Below are 19544 nucleotides of genomic sequence, written 5' to 3' on the forward strand. Positions count from 1 at the left end.
TGTCTGAGTCACACCAGTCTTAGTTAAAATTCAGTATGGCTTTAACAGCAGTTTGACCGGGAGTTTAATCTTGAGAACCCTACTAGCAATGCAAACAAACAAAACCCAGAAGAAATGTGGGGACATACATTTGTTTTATAAAGATAGGGAAACTCTTCAAAGAGAAGCTCTGGAAAATCTACTGGGAAGTTATACTCTCCATCTTATTTTACTAATGTTAAATTGAAAATTTGTCAGGTCTTAAAAAAAAAAGTTAAAACTATGATTGTCTCCCTTATCTTTCCCTTACCGTATGGGCTGTTCTTCATTCCCACACACGTTCAGAAAACCCCACATGCAATCTAAGAATACCAAAAAAAGTTCTGAACTGTTAGGAGTTTGAAAGCAATTAAGTTGAATGAGAATCTGCACTGGCTTATTTTGCTTTTTTTTTCATTATTTGTGGTGAGATTCCATCTGAAAAATCACGTCTGAGATCTCTGAAATGATTTGTTTAAATCTACCAAGGTTAGCAACTCTTATGTATCCATACTAACATTTCTCAGTCTGTTTTAAAGATTTAAGGGAAAATAAGTGTCTAATTTAATTTAATGAAGAAGTACATGTATGCATTGCAGCTTTATGTAGAAAGTAAAGTATAGGTAGCAAAGCATAAGCGTGTCAAACAGTAATGATTTGTAGTTTGACCCTGTTAGGAACATCAGTGGGTTAAGGCTCAGACCTGAGGATCAGTGATTTACAGGTCAAATCTTAAACTTCCTGCTAGTCATGTTCTCAGCACTTAAATGTCAGCCAGGTCTTTGATCTCTGACTGTGGGGTCTTTATCAGTATTCTGTGACCCTGAAGCACAGTTCCTCAGGCTCTTACAGGAAAGGGTTATGGTAACCGTTCTAAGTATTTGGGTAGTATATGTAAGAATATAATAAACAGAGTACTCCAAGCTGGTAGTTCTTCTGGGGAGTATTTTCTGGTGCTGGCTCTTCTATGGCCGCTGGCTCAGCCTGAGGCTGACCTGTGGCTTTGTCCACACGTAGCTCATCGCAAAGCCAGGCCTTGTGGGGAAACCGTGATGGGCTAGTGGTGGGGGTGTCCCCAAACTTGGATCTCACTCCCAGAGATCAACCACTACTCTCCTCTACTCAGGCTGTATGTTAGGCATTAAATAGTGAAGTTATGAGCTTGAATTGCCCCCAGGTCATTGCAGGCTTGTGCTCTTCAAGCAATTTATGTTGGGGTTTTTTAACAGATGTTAGAAAACAAACCAAGGATTCTTCTCAGCGACAGCTGGGAAGTGCTATAAAAAATATAGAAGAAAGTTGGAAATGGAGGAATTTGTCTGTATTTAATGTTTCTAGGAGGTGTTTAGAGACCAGAGACCTCCTAAACTCATAAGGCAGGTATGAGCTTAAGTGAGAAGCTACGTCCAAAGGGTCAAGCCACACATTATTTAGTCTCCTCTGTGGCTTGTGCTGCTCAGAATACAAAAGGAGAAGCTTGTCAGCTATACTGGTGGTTTTTGATTGTTAAATATGGATTCTCTGGAAAACACACCTCAAACCTTGAATTTTACAAGGAAATCTCTTCTCTGTTTTCTCTAAACAGGCCTTTGTTTAAGAATAAAACTTCAGAGGTGTTTGCCTTTTAGACATAAGGTAAAGTATCTGTTCTGGAACTTGCTCTAAACTACATGAATGTATGCCCTGTTCTCTCTAAGAATCTGTGCTGCAGGATCATGTAACTTGCAAGCTGTGATTAAGGATGGAATCTTTTTAAAGCTTTGCCTATGGAGGGAGTCAATGTTGCAGTACAGCGTAGCACCCGAAGGGATCTGTGAATAACTGTGGGTCTTCCTTTCCTTTACAAAAGACCATGTATTGCAACACTTCCAAATACTGTTTCAAGGGATTTCCTCACTAGCTGTCATTTGGGTTCTGGCTTGGTGGAAGAGAGGGTGTTCTCAAATCCGGTGTTACAAAGAATCAAGGTCATACTCTTGCCTCAGGGAAAGTGAATTTGGCCTTCTGCAATATTTCAATATATCTAAGCATCATAAACATTAAATACTAATAGTTACTGACTCTGTACCATTTGGAATATCTGAGAGTTGTCACCCTCTGTGAGCGAGCAGCCCTGCAAGCAGCAGAACTTCTCTGCTGTCCGTTAGAAGCCGATTAAGGGAAGTTCCACTACTTTATGCAGGCATCATCTAGGAAGTAAAAGCTTCAGAAGTAGTTCATTAGAGTTTAGAAGAACTGCAGAATCCAAAACTGGAACTGCATTGAGGAAATCTCTTTATGACCTGTGCCTAAGGGGCTGTGGTACAGATGGCATACGGGCCTGGCCTTGGTCAGTATACTGTCCCTGACAGGGGTCAGCCTTGGCTGTGCTGCTGGAGTGTAAGAAACTACATAGGAAACAGGAGGTTAATATATCCTGAATGTAAGGTGTTTGGATCTTATCAGGAACTAAGAGTAGACCTTTAATGACAAATACAGTCTTTTATAGACCTGTAGAAACTTGCCCAAAATAATTTAAAGTATGAATTAATTAACTGTGGATTTCTGGTGTTGATTTTGTTGTTTTGTTTTTATAGTGGCTAGCTTCATCTTTCCAGTAAAACTGTAAAGTGAGACTTGTTTTTCTAGAAAATTAGGTAGGCAGTGATTTGTTATTCTGGACGCATGGTAACATATAGATTTAGCTTCAGCAAGATAAGGTAAAAGGCATAGGATTTGTTTACTTGGTTTTCCTTTGGTACGTCAGTTTTATGAGATCTCCTTGCAGTTCAGTGGGTGTGAGGGTTTTGTTGTTGTTTTTCCCAGGCTTGTTAAATGCATGAAGGTGGTTTAGGTCTGTTTAGGTTCTAGTCCTATTCCTGTTCCTATGCAGGAAATAGGTACAGCATTACACTACCATTTTCAAAGAGAATGTATGTCATTCTCATAATTGAGCAAAACTTGTTAGGAATATCTTATTAGGAATCTCTTCCTAAGGATGTCTTTTCAAGAGTGCTTGGGTTTTGAAAGTGACACTTGCAATTCTGGTGGCTTTTAAACAAATTGTTCCTGAATTGTGGCCTGCAGAGAACTTGTTGAGGAAGTGCCAATTCCCCAGTACCAGTCAGTAGCCTAACTGCAATTAGTTTTTCACAAGAGCAGTTGATATTTGTGGGGAATTAATGCCTCCACAATTTTGAAGAGAAATTACTGGGTCCTCTCTGAAATGGAGGAGGAGATTGTCTTGTGATGGTGTTGCAGTGAAGTCTAAGATCAGCTCCTGTCACTGAACATTTGTAGAAATATGAATTACACGCATCATATGTGTACTGTTGTTTTGCCAATTATCAGGCCTAGCATCAAGGACACAGCCAGCATAAAGATGAACCAACAACCAAATTGTATTTGGCACAAAAGGGTCAGTACTTGGGTGAGCGCTGGGGGTACAAACAAGTCAGATTATACATAATCGACATCAATCCCACTGACCCCAACAACAACACTGCATGACTAACAATGGGTGGAATAAATGGTGAAATGCAGTTTCCCATAGAAGGGATGGGAGACAACTGAGTCAACAAGCCAAACACATAAGACCAAGGAAGCCACATACTGAATCTCTACACAGCCCACGTTTACAAAAGCCAGACCTGACTGGAGCCCAGTTCCAGGGAGGCGGGAGGTCCTTCCCCAACAGGGAACTCTGTACAGGGCATCCACCTCACAGACAGACACTGCCCCTGCCTGCAAGTGGTCCCAGCTGTTATCCCTCAGTGGGACACCTGACCTTTCTTTACTCAATACAGGACACCTGGGGCTCATTTACCCAGTGGCTCTGTCTGCAAGGCCGCTGCACCCTGGAGGGAAGCCTAAAGGCAAACTCACCCCCCCTTTGTGAAGAGCTGTGGGAATCACCCGTATGTCAACCTCAATTTGGGGCTTGGGTTTGAGACCCCAGTATTTCAACTGTACAATGTTTTATTTCCAGTAATGAATATATTCAACTGATGATGTATGCATTTAACATTAATGATCTCTCCTCTAGCTGGAAATCTACATATCTGAGGGCACACATTCCACTGAAGAAGACAGTAAGTAGAGCTTATGAACAAGTGCTGCTTCCGACTGTGTGCTTGTGTTCTTTTGAGAAGTCATTTCCTTCCCCTGTCTTACTGTCCGTTTTCAGGAATGAATACAGTGTTAAAACTTTAAAATGAAACATGCAGTTGAGACTCTTTCAAAAGCTGAATTGGTACCATGAAAATATGCTGCTGCTTGTTGGTTTGGTTTTTCAAACAACAAAAAACCCCATGGTTGTTGAGGTTTTGTGTTTATAACAAAAGAAGTTGCTACTGTGCTGCTGAATAATTAACATGAAGACGTTTGTGACTGGTTGATCTCACTATCTTAACATCATCATAACAAAAATATATGTATCTCAGTCAAGGTTTAAAATAAAACTTGCAGGACATGGAAATTCAGAGCCAGTCACTCTCTTAAATAGCTGTCAAAGCCTTTGTCCAGGCACTGTCCCAGGCTTTTTTGTTCTTAAGCATCTGATTCCTTTGTAGGGGGAAAATCAGTTCTTTTGATTAAATGACTAGAAGTTGAACCTGGAGAACTTGGACTACTAATTTGTCACAAATCTCACACTTGATTTTTAAGACATGTTATTAGAGCACCTTACATTATTTTTCTAAACTAGAAAAGTAACAAAAATGTTTGGTTTCTGATGGTTGGCTTTTGTGACTGAGCTTTCATTTGCTCTCTTCCCAATTTTCTCTTAAGCCTCTGCCCTTTGACTGCTGGCTCTCGAGGACCCTCATATTCTTCTTGTCTCATCCTTCTATTGTGTCTGGCATAACCTCCTTATTCCAGGCCATGCAGCTCAAATGTCTGCCTGTACAGTGCTTTATCAGCTATTGTACGGATGGCAGTTTTGGATATTATGCAAATAATGTCTTCCACCTAAAGAGAAAATTGTAAAGTTGGCACAATGTACTGTTACTGTAGGTTTTCTCAGTCTTTGAGCTGGCCATTTGTGAGGTTTGGAAAACCTTTGCTGCACTGTGATAACTTGCATTTGTCCTGTTACTGATGCATTATGTGTGAAGTACCGCTGAAAACTCCTTCTGACTTTACTTTTCATGTGATGTTTTGCAGTCAACAAGCAAATCAATGACAAAGAGAGAGTAGCAGCTGCGATGGAGAATCCAAACTTGCGTGAAATTGTGGAGCAGTGTGTTACAGAGCCTGACTAGTAGCTATAATACCTACAGAGTTATCATTTTGATACATTTCTTAAAATATCTTTGTTTAAAAAAAATAATAATAAAGGCCTTGAGTTTAATACTTGAGTTCTTTTTATCTTCCACATGTTTTTTAAAGGAAATTGTTTATAAAATAGATTTAAATTATGATTAATTAGTCTCTAAAATAAAGTGAGGTGTATAGTGTTAAGAGTTTGTAATTTCTGGTGTCCAGAGAAATATTTTATGATTAAAATCAAAACAACACATACATATTGCCTTCTGATAGACATTGTGATATGAATTCAGTTTTGCAAGTTAAATTTCTATATTGTTTCAATCACTGCACTGTAAAAATAAAACAGATTCTTGTACTGAAATGCTGCTTTCTGAGTTCAGAAATTTTCTTTTTTCCTCCTTTAAACTTAGTTTTAAATTTCTTTAGAGAAGGAAACAGTTCATTCAACTTCTTTGTTGTGATAAACACATCAAAGCTGAAATTAATTCAGAACCAAGGGATTGGACTAGAACAAGGTAGTTGTTTGTTTTGTGGGTTTTTTTGTTGGGTTTTTTTTTTTTACGGGACACTATTTCTGCTAAATATTTGCATTTTTTCCCCCTGTTAAGTAGATGGTTTCTGATTCTGGAGGCTTTGCTTTATAATTACGCTGAGAGTAAGGTTTTCCTATGGACAAGATCTTGCCAGTTTGATACTTTTTCTTCTGACTTATTTGTGATGTGGAAGGTGGGAGGATCCCACAGCCCTTTGTTCCTCTGGTTCCCATTGTCCTGTTTCTTTTTGCTGTTCCCTCACTAATCCTACCAGGGCCAGCCATAAAGTTCCCTGCAGTTAGTTTACACCGCAGCTGTGGATTTGACCATGGATTTACCTTTCCCTGAGGAACTGGGCAGCTATTCCTCACTCAGCTGTCTTTCTCCCAGCAGCAGGGATGTTCAGGATCTGCTCTGCAGCTGCGGGCGGGCCTTGGTGGTGAACATGCAGAGGGGGGAGTCTGCAGCCGCCTGTCTCGTACCCTGAGAGACTTTGGGGGTATTCCAGGGGTGTGTTACTCCGTCAGTGTGTAGAGTTACCCTCTGCAGCAGTTCCTGAGAGATTTAGGGAGCCATTCCTCTGTGAGACAGCAATTACTCTAATGGGCTTGTATTTGGTTAAACGGTGAAGAAATCCTTGGAGTTCAATGCAAACATCTGTTGAGATTTCGGGGATTTGTAACCATTTTAGTAATAAGCCACATGAAGCTTTCCTGAAGGCATGAAATGATTGAGTGGACTCCAGCTAGGCTGTGCATTAGAAACAGTGGGGGAAATTTTTCCCTTTGTAAAGCCGTACGCTGACGCGTCACAGCTGTGCCAACAAGAGCTCCTAATCTCCCTACTTTCAGTGCCAAAGTTATCTTGGGGAAAAAAAAAAAAAAGGCGAGAACAATCCCCTTTTTCCATAGGTTATTGCACATCTGCAGAACTGTCAGTTCTAGCATACGCGTGGAAAGTTACTTTCCATAACGTCAGCTACTCAGCTTCAATTAAATCTTACTTAAATTTCAGAAGCCTTTGTGGCCTCATTGCTCACCCTGAATTTAGCTTGAGGGAAGTTCATACTTCAGCAGCACTTCCTACAGATGCTTCTGTCAAGTGTAATTAGATGTAAACCTACATGTGGGACACTGTCCACTACCTCAGGTATTCAACAACCTGCTTGATGTCTGCAAGAGAAACTAAAAACTTGCTACTGTTTCTCAAATAAGTAAAGAGCCCATGGACCAATTTTTCTTTAAAATCCTACTTTGAGCAAAACCTAAAATCTCTGTATTTAGACTCCTGCTGGAATGGTGTGTGATGAAATATCCTCAAAGATGCAATTTGCAAGGTTTTCTGTTGGGTTTTTGTGTTTCTTTGGTTGGGTTTTGTCTGATTGTTTGTTTTTTTTCAGATGAGAAGACTCATTAAATGGCAACTACTTCTGTAAAATAGTTTCCTTTCTATGAAAAGCAGGGGGAAATGCTTTGCTGTGCCACACCATTAAAACAGAAGTATAGAACAAGAGCAATGTTTTTCTTCCCCACTGTTTACTCCTTAATAAACTAGATAGGTGGTGACCATTGCAAACTGTAGTTTCAGTAAATGCAATTAGCAGTTCGGTTCAGTATAAGGGATTTATTCTGTGTAGTCACTTGTCATCGTCAGCCTGGCACTTCTAATACAAACTGTTCTTCCAAATTTTTTTGCATTACTAAACCATGATGCACTATGATGCTTGTACTGTTCCTTGCCCCCTCTGTTTTTGTTTATTGCTCTGTAAGACTTGCTGTCACACATCATGTCCAAAATGGCTTCAAGGCGATGTCTGCACCTCTGCCCAAAGTCAGTTTAAAAGAGAATAATACTTCATATGGAAAAGCCTCTATTTCAAGTTTAAAATTACATCTAAACTGACTTTGTTTCCATTAAGTAGAAGCAATCTGTCATTTTATTTTCCATTTTCAAAAGGGAAAAAACAAAAGCAAAGGATTTTTTACCTATGAATGATTTCTGGAGAGGAAGAGGTGAGCAGAGCTGAAAGTGTTTTGGAAATGTTTTCCCACGAGGGGGAGCATTGAGAAAAGATAACAGAATCACGGAGCGGTTTGGGTTGGAAGGGACCTTAAAGCCCACCCAGTCCCACCCCCCTGCCCCGGGCAGGGACACCTTCCACCAGCCCAGGTTGCCCAAAGCCCCATCCAACCTGGCCTTGAACCCTGCCAGGGAGGGGGCAGCCACAGCTTCTCTGGGCAACCTCTGCCAGGGCCTCACCCCCCTCACAGGGAAGAATTTCTTCCTTAGATCTCATCTAAATCTCTCCTCTCTTAGTTTAAAACTGTTACCTCTGATCCTATCACTTCAGGTCCTGGTAAAAAAGTATCTCTCCATCTTTTCTTTAAAAAAAAAGAATCCCTGAGCTTTCTCTTCTCCAGGGTGAACACGCCCCAGCTCTCTCCCCATAGGCATGTTCCAGCCCTGGCATCATTTTCATGGCCTCCTCTCGATCCATTCTCTGTGTCTGGGAGCTTTCAACAAACCTGTGCTCATGTTCCTTCTTTTTATTTTCCCTTTTTCATTTCTTAAAATCAATTCTTCTCGCCTCAGAGGGAAGCCCAGTGCACCCACCAGCAGCCAGACCCAGGGCTGTAGCCCAGGTCCTTGCCTGGTGCCGACGCAAGGGGACGGCTGAGAGTGTGCAGGCTGCTGGCCGGGGGGGGCAGCCACAGCTCAAAGGCTGTTGTTATTTGCTGTTTGTCTTTGCTTTTTGTGAGCTGTTTAATAATGGGCCAAGATGTCAATATATGGGGGCAAAGATAATTTTCTTTATCAGAATTCCCGGTTACAGTGGTTTAAAGCTGCCATTAGAGTCTGGGGAGTTGTCCCCCAGCACCGTCACTTTATCTTCTAATTCCACATTTTACATTTTTTGCCTTTAAGCAGAAACTTTATCAGGAAACTTTATCCCTTGAGAAAACATACTTGTTCGCACCAGACATCCCCAAATAGCACTTACATGCCTTTTTTTCTCTTTGTCCCCTCCAAAGCACCGGGGTTTGATCTTTCATGTCGATACTCTGGGAACTAGACAGGAAGAGGTCAGGTTTCAAATGCGAGACTCAAGCAGAGAAGAAAAACCCTAAGCCCTCTTACATGTTGGTAGTAAGAGATGTCTTCATGGATATTACATTTAAAGATAGATCTGGATTTGTATCATGCAAATTTTAGAGCAGTTCTGTCTGTGGTGCCATGTGCTGCAGGTGTAAATTGTACTCCAGAAGTGCTTTTTAAGTCTAAAAGTGAAATGCTTCTGATGCTGGGAGTTGTGTGAATGCGGGAGTCTCACAACCTTGCTCTTTGGGTGGCTTTGATGAAATCTGTGGCAAAGCTACTTCCATCAAAGTGCTGGTGATAGACAAGACAAATTTTGATAATTATTCTAACCAACCCTTTTTTTCCTTTTCTGATATTTTAAAGCATTATTTTAAAATTTTATTAGGACAAGAAGTGTAAGCATAACTATTTGCTTTGGTTGGTATTTATTAGATGAGAATATTTCTTGTCCTGGGTGGATTTTCTTGAAAATACTTCCTTAAGCATCATATAAGGATGCCATTTAAAATTGACTGAATAATCAAATAACATCCTGATGTAGTAGGCCTATAAACTGAATGGGTTTTATTTTCCACTTGATAACAGTTATTTTTTTTTAAAGCAAGAACATCAATATTGTTGTCGCACAATACAGCATTTTCATGACATTTCCATGAGCTGTTACAGCTTCTCTCTGACAGATCTACTCCCACATAGAAAGCATCAAGAGAAAAATTACAGCATCTTGTTTGGAATAAATGTTCCTTATGTCAGGCAAGTGTGTCCTGCCGTTGCTGTGTGAGGAGAGGCACTGCTTGTCAGGATTCATAAAAGGAAGGAAACGGGCAACAGTTTCAGGCACTTTACACGGAAATGAACACAGAGCTTTAATCACAACTCATCTGGGGCTCTGCTTCCCTACTGCCCCCCGAAAATAGTTACAGGAGGGAAATCTCTCTGAGGTAACAGTTTTACACAGGGTGGGGGGATGAAGAGAGGTTTCACACTTTCCCACCCGTTTCTGAGTCATGCGGCACCTGCTTCTCCTCTCCCATGTGCCCGCGTTTGTCTGCTCCCCCCAGCTGGGGCTGGATGCTCCTCGAAAGATGCCCTGGGAGTTTGTTCGCCAATGCGGAGCAAGCCCAGCCACCTCCTCGCAGGGAGCTCGCTGTGGTGCCGGGGAGCAGCGCCTCACACAGCCACTGGCACCAGCCTCCAGCGGCAGCGGGCACAGGGGCTGCATCCCATCCTGTCCCATCGCATCCCAGGTTTGCTCCAGTGTCATCCGCAAAGTCCATTTTAGGACTTGCCTGCAAAATCAGCAGCAGCTCTGGGGCCATCCCTAGAGTACCCGAGTCATGTAACAAAGGGAAACAGTGTCCTGGTGCCGGTGGGAAAGCCTCGACGGCGTGGCTTGGCAGAGGAGGCCGTCATTCCTGAGTTCCTGGGAAGGGATTAATGGCCGCCCTGAAAGGTGCGACTCATTTTTCCCATTCCCTGCTTGATTTTGCCACAGCCCAGACACAGCTGCTCGGCAGATCAGTTTTTGTTTGAATGATATGGCCCAGAGGAAGCTTCTGCTAAACTAATTTTCAGGGGATGAAAGTCTGTGTGCAGGAGGGAGCACTGCCTGTACCCATGCGCTTGCGCTGCAGAATTACTGGGGGTTGTTGTGTGCTTAAAGCTTATTGACCATGAGCAAAACCTCCCAGAAAATTCAGCAAGCATCGGGAGGGTAATTCTGCTCAAATTACACTAGTTCTCTTCCAATTTCAGTGTAAGTGTATCCTTCAAAACGCCATGAGAAATGCCCTGGGAAAAGGAAAAGGCTTTTCTCGGGGAGGGAAATGGCAATGATTCATTTTATTTCTCTAGAAATTTAATCCCAGAAGGATTATTTTATTCCATTTCCTGATCCAACACAAAAATGCTCCCAGTCATGCTTTCAGAGTTTTAACGTGTTTCAGATAACCTTTAATTGGAATAAACAGCTTCTGGATTGTAGTAAGATAAGTGAGTGTGAGATTTGCACATAAAAGGCTGAGGGCAGCCGGTGACTGTTGGCTGTTCCGTATCTCTCTGCACACAGGCCCTTAGAACCCGTCTGGAGCTATCGGTATCTGGCCAGAGATGGCTAAAATATTTTTAAATGCCAATACGGAACTTCAAAGAGTTTTTTTTCTCCAGTGGCAGTGCTGGTTTCAGCTGCTTTGGACATCCCTGAAGCCACCGGCGCCATGGGCTATTTGCCTCCAGACCAGTCTAGCAAAGCCTCACAGCTTCCCCGGGGGATGGATTTGATTTCCCAGAGTTTTACATAAAAGCGGGGTCCAGCTCGTGTTTCAGTTGCAATTGCTAACTCCTGCTTAGGCCCAGAGATTGATGGAGCTCGGGAGCTGACTTTCTAACTCTACTTTTGTAGGAGGACAAAACTCCTGCCCGGAGGAGGTTTTCACCTCTGAAGAGCCAGTTGTTTTCCAAGCAAGGGAGTTTGTTGGTGTTAGTGACACCCAGATAAGATGACAAGGGGAATGTCTGCAGGTTGTTTAGCTTCTTGAGAGGCACAGGTCTATTTTAAATTACTAAAATGACTAAAATAATGGATTTTTCCAGATTAGGTTTTGCTTGACAGATGATCAAAAGATGCAATTTTCTAGAAATACCATATAGCTGAGGTCTAACCAGGACAGCAAATGCAGCTGTGGCAAAACATAATTTCAAAGATATAATGTAATTTTTGGTAACAGCTTTGCTGTATGCCCAGGGGGTTTCACCGCTCCCCAGCACGGATTTGTGTGACTGAAGGTGCACGTGTGTCAGGCAGCTGCCTGCAGGTACCAGGGACAGGCTGTCTTGTGCCAGGTACGTCAGCAAGACCTCCGGGTGCTGGCACAAGATGAAGCAGCGAGTTGTTCTAACCAAAGCCTTAGGAGACATTTGCTTAAGTCATGAATTTGCAGTGGCCCATAAGTGAGAAAACCCCTTATAGAGAGAATTGGAGAGGATGCAGGCAGGGATTGCCCCTGTGCCTATCAGACCTGAAAAACTGCCACAGAAGAACAACAGCAAAAAAAGCAATTCAGGAAAAGCAAGCTTGTTTTTTTAACTTAGAACTAGATATAAGGCACCTCCTTCCACTTCTCTCTCTCACGAGAGAAGAAAGCATCCCTGCACAGGGGGCATTTCACTGCCCAGGCAGCTTCTCTGACTTTCTGAAATCTGAGGGAAGGAACAAGAGTGAGTCACTGCAGTGGTGCAGCGGGGCCATGCGTCCTGCCCTGTGACCTCCCTGTTTTGAAGAGGTTACTGCAGGCAGACAACAAAACGAACCTGCGAGTGTGAGCTGGCATTATCTGCCAGTTGTTTTCCTGGAACTTGGTTTTTTTTTTGCTTTCCAGTGAGGGGACTGATAATTTCTTTTCAGAATGAAGATATCTGCTGGAAGCAATGAGGTTTTGTGAAATATTGCAACCATGAGATACGCAGCTTCTCTTCTCAGATGAGTTGCCTGGTTACTGTGTGCCTGGGGCCTGTGTACAGCCCCAGGTTGCACCACCGAAAGGTTATCAGGAATCAGGGGTTTGGCTGTTCTTCTGAGATGTCTACTTAAAACCCCAAAATCCAGCTTCTGGTCTAGATTTGAGTTTTTAAAACTAAATATAGAAAACAAACTCCTTCCCAAAATAAAATGAAGTTCCTTTTTTTTCTGAAATAGCCTGATTCTACCTTTTTACATCTTTGTCCAGCCTCATGAAGAGCAACATGACACAAGCTGAGCCGGAGCAAACGGACCTTCCACAAAACACCCAGAGGCAGGCCTTCCTGCCTCAAACAAAAGCTTTGCCTTGGTGGACGGGGAATAGGATGCTTTGGTGACCAGGAGAGGCCTTTCCCTGTTTCTGCAGCACGTTGAGATAATCAGCACTGACATGTTGCGCTGGAGCACAGAGGCTAACATCCTTCTCTGGAGCGGCAATTAGGGAAAATGGACCCGACCTCAAAAGCTGTGAAACTCTGAAACCAGGAATAGTCCCAGTTCCTCAGGGAACGGGTCGCTGCTGGGGGGGACTGAGAGGTGGCTCCCCCAGGCTGGGCTCCAGCAGCTCAGGAAAATGAACTTTTCAGCATTTCCATTTGAACTGGGGCTGGGGATCTTTGTCCGTCCCCATTGCTGCTGCCCAGGGTGGGCAGAGGCTTTGCTGCACTCCCATCACAGCCACGGGGTTTTGGGGTCACCATGTCAGTGAAGGCAGCAGAGAAACAGCCCGTGAGAGGTCACGGTGTCTGTGTGCAAGTGGAGGGCTGTACTGGGCAGGATTTGAGGTGTGTGAGGATCATGCGATGTTTCTCCAAACCTGGGAAGACAGGCATTGTCCTCACTTGCTGTCATCAAATAATAAAATTGTCCCTTATTATTAATATTTTGCATTTACAATAAAGAGAAACGACTGCAGAGGGCACCAGCAAGCCGCAGAGCAGTATTACAAGCAGTCATTGCTGTCTGCTGGGTGAGCAGCATCCCTGCCCCGGGCTCTGCCGCCCCTCGCCGAGCGCAGCTCTGCCAGGCCACAGCCGGGCAGCGCCGGGGCCGGGTACCGATGTGGCGCCAGGCTGGTGTCTCCTGCGGCTGCAGAGCCGCCGGGTGTTTGCTGGAGGAGCTGTGGACAAGCTGGGAAGCGGAGAAGCTGGCAGTGACCTGAACCGTGCTGGTTTCTATAGGGTTCTGGCTCTCTCTGCTCATGCCCATCGCTGGGGAGCCACATTTCGTGGCGGGAGTGCAGGCGCCTGGGGTTACCCCTCTGCCAGAGGCTCAGAGGGAATCTGCAGGGATGTGAGAGGAGCGTAGCACCCCCCACCACGTGTGCCATGGGGACCTCAGCCGAGGGAATGCTGGTGAGACACTTTCATCCCACCCAGATCACCTGCCGGGCACAGCAGCCCGCAGCGCTGCCTTGCCCAGCACAGCCTCAGACCGCAGCGCCAGCACGGACGCAGGCCATTCCCCATCGCCAGTTCTTCCAGAAAATGCCAGCATCATCCTTTTGCCCTTTTGCTGGGCTCCTGTTGCATGCAGAGGGATTTATAGCAGCTTCTGTTCTTCCGGACAGGACGTCACAGATTTGAAATCCATGTTTCCAATCCCAGATCACTGGGCTGCAAGCCCTTGCAAGTGAGGTGTAAGCTGTGAGGTAAAGGGGCTCTTACCACTTACACCCTGGAGGTCTCGCCCCTGCCTTGAGGGCAGCAGGGCTGTATAAATGGATGATGGGGTTTATTTGCAAAAACTTTCATTGGGGTGTAACTGTTAGTCACTGCAGATGGCAACAGAGCATATAGATAGAGCTATTTTTAGCATATAGATATTTCTAAATATTTACATCCAGTCATGCTGAACTTCCCTTAAAGCACAACTGCAGGTCAGCAACTGGGGGTCCTGGGGAGGCGAGCTCTGACCTGGTCTGTGCAGGTCCTCCATCTCCTCCTCCCCTCCTCCCACACGTGTGAAACAGCTCTATTTAATTTCTCAACAAAAATGGTTGCTCTGGGTGAGCAAAGCATGTCATGCCTTGCTGCCAGCTATGCGGCCAAAGAAGGAGGCAGATCATTCCTCTCCCTTTGCTTTCCTCCTACTATTTTCTTTTTTTTCTACTTCCCACTGGGAATGTCCCTCTGCCCGCTTGCTGCCTGCAACAGGCAGCCCTGGGATGGCCATGACCTGCTGGAGCACTTTGCTGGGGTTTGGCACCCCAAAGCAGTCGGACGATGGCTGCTCCCCACCCTGAGCAGCTGACAGCGATCAGCTGCAATATAAAAGCCCCCAAAAGGTAAAACAACTAAATTATTCAGATCCGTTTCTTACTGTCCTGCCTTTGCTTTTCTGACCTTTGAGGCTGTGCTGGTGAAACCTTTCTATGTAGCACAAGGGCTAGAGGCTTTAAGAAGAAGAGAAAATAAGACCATGTCTCATTCTTAGCTGAAGAGGCACGGATGGGTATTGTGAGCTATTCCTGGTCTGTCTGGACTTTGCTGCCTTCTCGTGTGCTCGGGTCACTGGCGGGACCACATCCCTCGCCGGTCATTGCAGCTGATGCTGGGCGGGAGGACTGGTGACCTCTCTGGCTCTTTGGGGATTTAAATACTCCAGCTGAGATCATCTGGTCCGGACAGGAGCACTTGGGTAAGATCTGAGAGCCTGCAAAACACAGGTGTTCTGACAGGGTGACCCAACTGCTTCTGGAGATGCGGAAGCAGTTTAAGTGTTACTGTTAATAAGAGACGCAAACAACCTCCTCTGTAAAACGCCTGCTGCTTCCCAATTAACGAGCTCTCAGTTCCTTCCTGTCTCCAACTCTGGAAACGTCTGGAGGTGACCAGGGAAGGCAGAAGGTCTCGTTTCTAATCTGAAGCCAGAAGCCTCTGGCTCCTCTTGGAGAAGCTCTGAGGAGAGGCAGATCCTGGTTAATAAATAGAAGCAACAGCAAAACATGAGTTACAGGTCACTGCCCTAACACCTTCCTCCTGCAGATTCTCCTGTGATGCTGCAATCAGGAGGACTCTCAAAGTGTTTACAAGCACCATTCTGATGCTGATTGCTAGGACACTGCTGCTGCTGGTCACCCATCTGCCAGCCACCCATCTCCCAGTCACCCATCTCCCAGTCACCAATTTCCCAGCTTCCCAGCTGAAGTGGCTGTTTAAAATACTCCCATTCCCTCCTTTCCTCTGGAAAAAACAGCCCTGCAGGACATCCCTACCCAATCCCCAGGCAATCACAGCCTGGGGTGGCTGTGGGACTTGGGAGCATCCAACACCTCTTCCCATCATTTGCCACACTGATGCAGCTGCCGAGCGCCTGCTGTGCTCACAGCTTCTCCCCACTGCCCAGGCTGAAGCCACCAGAATTGTCAACGTGTCCCCAGAGCTCCAGTTTCAGCAGATCTCATTTGTTTTTCTAGGTCTGCTCTCATGAGACCCCTGCAGTGCTGGGTCCAGCTTTCAGAGCACTAACATCAGAAAGACACGGACCTGCTCGAGTGGGGCCAGAGAAGACCACGAAGATTCTCAGGGGGGCTGGAGCACCTCCCCTGTGAGGGCAGGCTGAGAGAGTTGGGGGGATTCAGCTGGAGAAGAGAAGGCTCTGGGGAGACCTTAGAGCAGCCTCACAGGGCTGAAAGGGGCTACAGGAAAGGGGGGAGGGACTCTTGATCAGAGGTGTAGGGTAGGATGAGGGGTGATGGTTTTAAACTGAAAGAGGGCAGATTTAGATGAGATAGAGGGAAGAAATTCTTCCCTGTGAGGTGGTGAGGCCCTGGCAGAGGTTGCCCAGAGGAGCTGTGGCTGCCCCCTCCCTGGCAGGGTTCAAGGCCAGGTTGGACGGGGCTTTGGGCAACCTGGGCTAGTGGAAGGTGTCCCTGCTCATGGCAGGGGAGTGAGACTGGGTGGGCTTTAAGTTCCCTTCCAACCCAAACTGCTCCGTGATTCTATGATTCCCTCACTTGGGGAAGCCTCCCCGGCAGAGCTGGCTGAGCTCAGCACAATTTTCCATCAATGAACATCTGTGAGCTTCTTCCTCTGACTAAGCTGTGCTGACGGACAAGGCCTTGGGCTCAGCTTCTTTTAGAAGGTCTCATTATTTTAGTTACATTTAATAGTTTTGCTGGGCACTTACTTTTCCAAATCTCTCCTGTCCCTTGTCCCACCACCACCACATGGGGACAAGCCTTGCCCACGCAGCCCAGAACACTGGGCAGGGCAGGGTGCTCGCTCTGAGCACCTTTCTTTCCTCTTCCCCTGGCTTAACACCACCATCCTTGGGCTCCTTTTATAGCCACAGGCCTTCTTCACAAATTTCCTGCTGGATCCTAGCCCAGTTCTTTCCCACACTGTTTGTTGCCCACTTAAAAGGGAGCTCTCACATTTTGCAAAATTTTTCCTTAAATCACACCTGCCATCTGCCTCCAGAAACTGGGCTGGAACCAGCTCTCCTGACAGATGCAGTGCGGAGATGGCTGATTTAATCCTACCTCTGATAAGGATGGGGGTGAGGAGAGGCTACGAAAAAGATTCTGGATGGAGATAGAAGAGGTGGGGACCCTGAGCATGGCCAGCCTTGACAGTGTCTTGATGTCAATAGTTTGCAGGCTGGCTTGTAGCAAAATTGGATGTTTATAAATAAAAGCTTAAACAGAAAGCCAATGGAGAAACATCAAATATTTTAAGGATGTTTTATATTTACAACCATCTCTGAAAAAACCCACACCAAGTCCTTTGTAAGTTTAGTTTCGTGAATGTCATGATGGCTTTAACGGGAGCCACAGCTGCAGGCTGGATGGGAAGACAGCAAAATCAGGGGCAAAAGGACTTTCATTTAAATCATTATTTCTGCAAATAAAATAGTCAACTGACCAGGTTTAAATATTACTCTGAAGGAGCAAGTGGCCTGACAAAGGGGGTTAGTTCACCTGTTTTACACTAAACTTAAATCCTCTTTGGTTTGGTCCAAGTTGCTTGTACAGCCCCTGCGCATCCAGAGCTGCTCACAGCTCCAGCTACCAAACCATGCCTGAGCAGACGAAAAACCTGAACTTTAGGGTTGATTGGCTCCAGAATCAAATTAATTTTTAAATTGACTTCATCAGCAACTTCTCAAGAATGAAGCCTACACAACATGAGGATTTTCCATCTTCTATTGGATTTATCCTGTTAGTCCAAAAAAGGGCCAGTGAAACCTGTGAGCAATTCCTTCCCTGTTTGGTAATTACCATCTGGAGATTACAATAGATTTCAGGAAACTTAGCTGAAATCCTCTTCTAAAAACATATTGTTTGTTCTGTTTCCTCTGTGGAGAATAGAGGAAAAAACTACTCAGGAGTGTCTGTCAGAGCTTGGTGCTGGGGGTAAGGGGGGGCCTGGGGGCACGGGGAAAGCAGTGGGCAGAGGAGGGGTGTGCTTTCCCACATCCCTGTCCTAGCAGTGGTGACAGCAGGGGCTCTGACTGAATGTACCTATATATGTCTATATATATGTGTGTATCTACATACGTGTACATGCAGAGACAGGGGCCAGCAGGTCTCTGTTAACCTGAGCCTGCTGAGGTAAGCACGGTCTCTGCCGCGGGTCCACAAAAGTCTTCAGTGGCATTAAATTTTAAGAACAACTCAATTTGAAAAAGGAGACATAGCTCCGGTATCAGTTGCCTTTGTAATTAAGCTTTCTTAGATTTGTATAAACGTACATTCCTGCCTTAAAAAAACAGCTCTCAGCTCCAGTTAACCCACTGCAGATGTTCAGCTGGTGCTGGGAGATGACGAGGCTGCAAGAACGTAATTCCCTGTGGCCTCTGATGGTTTAGCAGAGAAATCAAATGTTTTTCAGACAGGCCAAGTAAAATCGAGTGGCCAAAGGTCGAAGAGACTTCGCCGCCCCCCCCCGGGTCTTTCTGAAGTAATGAACCAAAAGTATCTTAGAATGACAAAGTGAATGCATCCTGGTCCCCACGCATCCTGTACCTCCAATGAAAGGCATGATTTAGGGCTTTTCTTCTGTCTGCACTGGTCACAGCCAGGGCTCTTTGGGAGGCACGGAGGGGAAGGCACTGAGGGGGCCCTGGGCAAACACACGCGTGTTCTTGGCATGACAGGTGCAGTCCTGGCAGGGAACGGCGCTGGTGGGCTTCCTCCTGCACTGCCCGTGGAGCTGGGGAACCTCGCTGATGGGGGGGCTGACAGATTCTTGCTTTTGTCTTTCATACTCTGCTCTAATTAACCTAGCAAAAAGGATAAACTTGCTGTCCTGGCAAACCCCCTTAGATACCCCAGGGAAAGTCATCTTTCTATTTCAAACATCCTTTGATTCATAATTACTTTCCTGCTTTCCTTTGCATGCTACCGCAGCAGTTATTTCTGAATAACGTCCTTCTTGTGTTGACACATTCATAAAAGCTTCTTTAAAAGGAAAAAAAAAAGGCATTTCTAGTTAGTTCCCTGGTTACAAGGAGCAAGTGAAAATACAGATACTAACACAGCCGAGCAAGTGAACAGCCAGCTCTGCTCCTGGGAAAGGTCTGGCTTTGCTGCAGGAGGAGGCGAGGAGCTGCATGCACGTCAGACATGTCAGAGCTCATGACGACAAGCCTAGGAGACAGAACTGCTCCAGTTCTGGGGCCTTTAATTTACAGCTGCAGCCCATTTTCCAAGCTGTAGGTGAATCATTGAAAGAAAATATTGCAGGTATTTAAGCAAGGTGTGTGTAATTGTTACTTATAATGTAATTTATGTGCTTGTAGGAGGCCTGGTTTATTATCTGGCTAAAAAGCAGATGAAATGCCCTTCCAGTGGAGGTTCCCACACTGCGATGCAAACTTTTCCTGCTTCAGCACCCACCAGAAACCTCCACAGTCTGGGAGCTGCTGGGCTCGGGGGCTGGCCACACTTCTGGTTTAGTTAATTCCTGCTGCTCCGAGCACTTGGGAACCGTCTCTGCTCAGCCCCTCCCAGAAGGACACCCTGGCCCCTGTGTTGTGTCATCATGGAGCCGTGGCCACCCAGCTCTGCTCTGCAAAACCCCGAGGCTTCAGGTTCATTGGGGTTGGCCCTTCTTGAAACAGGAGGGTTTCTGGGTTGAAACAGGAGGGTTTTCCCTGGCTGCTGCAGGGCCCCAAGCCAGTCG

This window comes from Athene cunicularia (assembly GCF_003259725.1).
Source record: "Athene cunicularia isolate RWA chromosome 10 unlocalized genomic scaffold, athCun1 chr10_part1, whole genome shotgun sequence".
Lineage (NCBI taxonomy): Eukaryota > Metazoa > Chordata > Aves > Strigiformes > Strigidae > Athene > Athene cunicularia.